The sequence below is a fragment of the Saccopteryx bilineata genome, chromosome 2 (assembly GCF_036850765.1).
Source record: "Saccopteryx bilineata isolate mSacBil1 chromosome 2, mSacBil1_pri_phased_curated, whole genome shotgun sequence".
NCBI lineage: Eukaryota > Metazoa > Chordata > Mammalia > Chiroptera > Emballonuridae > Saccopteryx > Saccopteryx bilineata.
This window is the reverse complement of record NC_089491.1, coordinates 310,732,287-310,736,875: the sequence shown is the minus strand read 5'-3', so window position 1 is coordinate 310,736,875 and position 4,589 is coordinate 310,732,287. Positions and strand designations below refer to the sequence as shown.

The 4,589-nt window shown below is 44.8% G+C and overlaps 1 pseudogene; it reads right to left on the bottom strand.

Annotated features, from left to right (window-relative positions):
• Positions 1-996: 996 nt before the first annotated feature.
• On the bottom strand, positions 997-1,697 carry LOC136322565 (ADP-ribosylation factor-like protein 5A pseudogene; annotated as a pseudogene).
• Positions 1,698-4,589: the final 2,892 nt, after the last annotated feature.

Sequence of the window (4,589 nt, the reverse complement as noted above, 5' to 3'; positions counted from 1 at the left end):
TCAGCGGTAGAGCGTCGGCCTAGCGTGCGGAGGACCCCGGTTCGATTCCCGGCCAGGGCACACAGGAGAAGCGCACATTTGCTTCTCCACCCCTCCGCCGCGCTTTCCTCTCTGTCTCTCTCTTCCCCTCCCGCAGCCAAGGCTCCATTGGAGCAAAGATGGCCCGGGCGCTGGGGATGGCTCTGTGGCCTCTGCCCCAGGCGCTAGAGTGGCTCTGGTCGCAACATGGCGACGCCCAGGATGGGCAGAGCATCGCCCCTGGTGGGCGTGCCGGGTGGATCCCGGTCGGGCGCATGCGGGAGTCTGTCTGACTGTCTCTCCCTGTTTCCAGCTTCAGAAAAATGAAAAAAAAAAAAAAAAAAAAAATGAAGCAAGACTGTCTGCTGAGGTGGGGAAAGGAAAGTAGAGGAGTTGTCCTTTAAAGAACTGCAATACTTTCATGGGGACAAGGGGAAGGAGCACCTTCTGTGCTGAGTTGGGTGTTTCAGGAGACACTCTCTTCCATTCTCTCTGTTCTCTCCTTCCGATGATGCAAATGACAGTAAGGTCTTGGGGACGGTGGAGCCACAAGACTGAAGGACCTGGCCATCAAACTGGAACACTTGCCTTCATTTATGTTTCCTTTGAGCCAGGGAAGCTGGGAAATCTGACTCTGCTTTCATGCCGTTGGGACTCCTACACCCATATGCTTGTCAGCCTGACACACAGGCTACAATGTCTTGAGACATTATGAGACAGTTGTCAATCACAGCTTAAAGACCTTACTTTGGGAGAAACTAATGAGAAAGCAATTGGAAGGGGAGACTTAATTTTCATTGTCAGATAAGTGGTCTTAATTTTTCTCCTTATAGAATTTTAAATCAGTTTACGATAATATATCTGAACCATTAATTTTTGCAGCTTTCAGGTAAGGTCCAGCACTTCCTTCATACAAAGTCTCTGAGAAGAGATCAGTAGAGAGTATCTAATCTTAAATTGTGACATCATCTATTCAAATCATTGGCATAATCCCTCACCAGTAAGAGCACAGCACGCCTGGATATGCCACCGGTGATCTTCAATAGAGGTTAGTTTCAAACACTAGGAGATTTCTGCTACAGTTATGTATTCTTCATCACCTTGTTTATTAGCAAAAATCAACAATCCAGCTTTTCTTAGGTCCTAATGAGCTAACATTTTATAGAGTTCTTCTCTCTATTCAATAATTACAGAAATCTTTTCTCTGTATGTACTGTCCATTACTATTACAAACTCTGCGTTAGTAAAATAAGTATTCCAGGAAAAATAAAGAGACTCTTGGCCACCAATATCCCACATTGGGAAACATGTATAATATTATTAATCTTCTACATTATTTCTTATTGCAGGGGATATATGTACAACTTCATTCAAAGAAACTGGTAAAGGATGATAGTTTTCCCTGAGTTATCGAACCTAACAGCAATAACTCCATGCTCCTGGTAACTGAACAATCTCCACCTCCTGGGGCAGTGGACCCCCCCCCCCTCCAGCCACACAGACCGCCTGACCTCTCCCAGCTGAGGCTGATGAAGCTGGGAGAGAAAAGCAGAAGCCATTGCCTCTGCTGCCGCTGCTTCTGCTCTGGCCACCTGCCACTTCCTAGGAAGCAGAAGGGAGACCAAAGCCCAGGCAAGCCTTACTGCTGTTGCCACTGGACTCACCTGGCTCTCAGACATGGCCTCTGTGTTGTCTCTGCAAGAGCCATTGTTATCCTCCCCAAACTCCACTGGAGCAGCAACCAAGGCCCACAATTTGTTTATCCTGTTCTGTTGATGAACACTTGGATTGTTTATAGTTTTTGGCTTTTATGAATAAACCTGCTATGAACATTCTTGCCCAAGTATTTTTACCAACATGTTTTTATTTCTCTTGGGTTAATACCTAAGAGTTAAATTGCTGGGTTTTATAGAAAAGGTTATGTTTAACTTTTCTTAACACTTTCAAACACTGATGCAAAGTGATTACACCATTTGATACTCCCACCACCAATATACGTGCATTCCAACTGGTATTGTTTGTCTTTTCAAATTTTAGCCATTTTGGTGGGATGTAACATTATTTCAATTTGCATTTTCCCAGTGACTAATGATATCCAACACATTTTCATGTGTGTTTTAACCATTTATATTTTTTTTTCATAAAATCTCTATTCAAAACTTTTGCCTAATTGATTTGCTGGATTATCTTTTTATGATTGATTTGTAAGAGTTCTTTATATATATCAGAGAGAAATTCTTTCTCAGATATGTTTGCAAATATTTTATTTCCTAAACTGTGGCTGGCCTTTTCATTTTAATGTCTTTTCATAAGCAGAAGTTTTGAATTTTGATAAATCTAAGTTATTAACATTTTTCATTTTGTTTAGTGTTTTTTGTGACTATTTTAAGAAATATTTCCTGGATGCTGTCAGAGTAATGGTGCGGTAGGAAGCGTTACCAATAAATCTCCCCCAAAACTCAACAAGATCTTCAACCAGAAACAGAAAAACCTATCCTTGGAGCCTCGAGATGTCTCGCAATACACCCAAAGGTATGGTCAAGTGAAAAATTGGCTAAATATATAATCAAACTCCGAAGGAAATAGGGAGTAAGAAATGCTCCGCCTTCCTCACTAACCTAAATAGGGCTGCTTTCACTGGGAACTGAGAGTATAGAAACTAAGGCAGGCAAAGGGGGCGAATAGATCCAGGCCGCGGCACAAACAGCCAAACCAGGCTGTGGCACGGAGATCCAAGCCGAGGAGGAAAAACTGTGCCTGTGGCAACCCAGTCAATACAAGCTAACACTAGCGCCAAACCCAGACAAAGAAAGACAAATGGGACAGCCATTTTCCCCAATCTCCTGGTCGGCGCGCGCAGATAGTGGGCGAGAGATTCCTTCCAAAGCCCCGGGAGAGGGCGCCCGTGTTACCCCACAGAGAGGCAGAGTCAGAGGCCTTTGTGTGGGCCAAAAGTGGAATCTCGGGCTGCCCCAGCGCCCTGGAAAAGCCGTGCACGGGGAGGGAGTGAAAGCCAATTCCAACACTGGAACTTATCCGTGCAGGTGGGGGTTTCACTCAGAGAGAGAGGCGGCCGGCCTGATATCCTGGTCGGCGTGCACGAAGAGTGGGCAAGAGATTCCTCTGAGCACCTCAGGAGTGGGTGCCCGTGTTATCCCTCAGAGGGGCAGAGAGGCCTCTGTGTGGGCCAAAAGTGGAATCGCCAGGCCACCCCAGTGCCCTGAAAAAGCCATGCATGGGGAGGGAGCAAGGGCCAATTCCAATGCTGGAACTTTTTCATGCGGGCGGGGGTTTCATTCAGAGTGTGAAGCGGCTGGCCTGATATCCTAGTCTGCACGCGCAGATAGTAAGTGAGAGATTCCTCCGAGTGCCTCGAGAGTGGGCGCCCGCCCATGTTATCCCACAGAGGGGCAGAGTCAGGGGCCTTTGTGTGGGCAGAAGCCCCGCCTAATTATGCTAGCAGCTCTGACTGACTGAGCCTTACCCAGAGCCCTCTGCTGAGTGGAAATAGAGTGGGGAGTTGTCAGCTCTTTGAGCCTCTTACTATCCAGGCAGAGGCAGCAGCAACCCCATAGCTGGATTATCAGACTACTTATTGAGGAAGGAAAGACTAGGAGAGAGGCTCCAGGAACACGGACTCTCTCACTGTCGGAGCCTATAAATGCTAATGAGCCTCGACTGCCAACGAGACTGAAGCACAATACATGACATCGCCATAGAGACTTATCAACTGCAAACCTCTTCCTGAGCGTGCCAAAGGGGCAGAACCCGGGGTACAGAGTCACCGACCAGGAAGAGGGAGAGAAAAGAAAAAGCAAGAAGATAACCTCTCAAAATCAAGAATAATCTGCAGACTTCATAACCTATCCCATTTTATTATATTTGTTCGTTTGTTTCTCTTATCTTCATCCTTGATTTTTTTTTTCCTCCTCCAATTTGGTCGTTTAACTCTTACTCTCTCCTCTCCTTGAACTACACTACTCATAAGTGTCACATCTCCCATTATCTTTTCTTTCCTCTTCCTTTCTCTCTATGAGGGTTGCACTACAAAACCCTTAACTCTCTCTCTCTCTCTTTTTCTTTTTTCTTCTTTTAGTGGTTCCCTCTTTTTTCTCTCTCTCTCTTTCTTTTCTCCCTCTATATTAGTTTCTTCCTTTCTCCTTTACGTCTCCTCTCATTCAAACCTCAATAACAAACAAATTATCTTATCTGGGACTCAAACTTACATTTGTGGCATTTTGGGGGGTTTTTACTTCACCTTTTTAACTTACTAGGAGTGCTTCCATCCCCGGCTCTCCATTTTATCTAGTTCTTGTTCCACTAAATACAATAGTAATTTTTTAATTTGTCCCCCCATTTTCCTGATTCCCCCTTATTCCTTTCATCATAACTCTTGGTCAACCAACACCTAAAAGCAAATCATCTTATTCTTGACCCAAATTTTTTTCTTATTTGCTTTTTGTGGGTCCATACCCCCATGCCCCCCCTTTTTTTTCTTTTTTCTTTTTTTTTTTTTTTGCCCCTTTATTACTTTTCCCAATTCAGGCCCTCCATTACAGGCATTGCTTGTT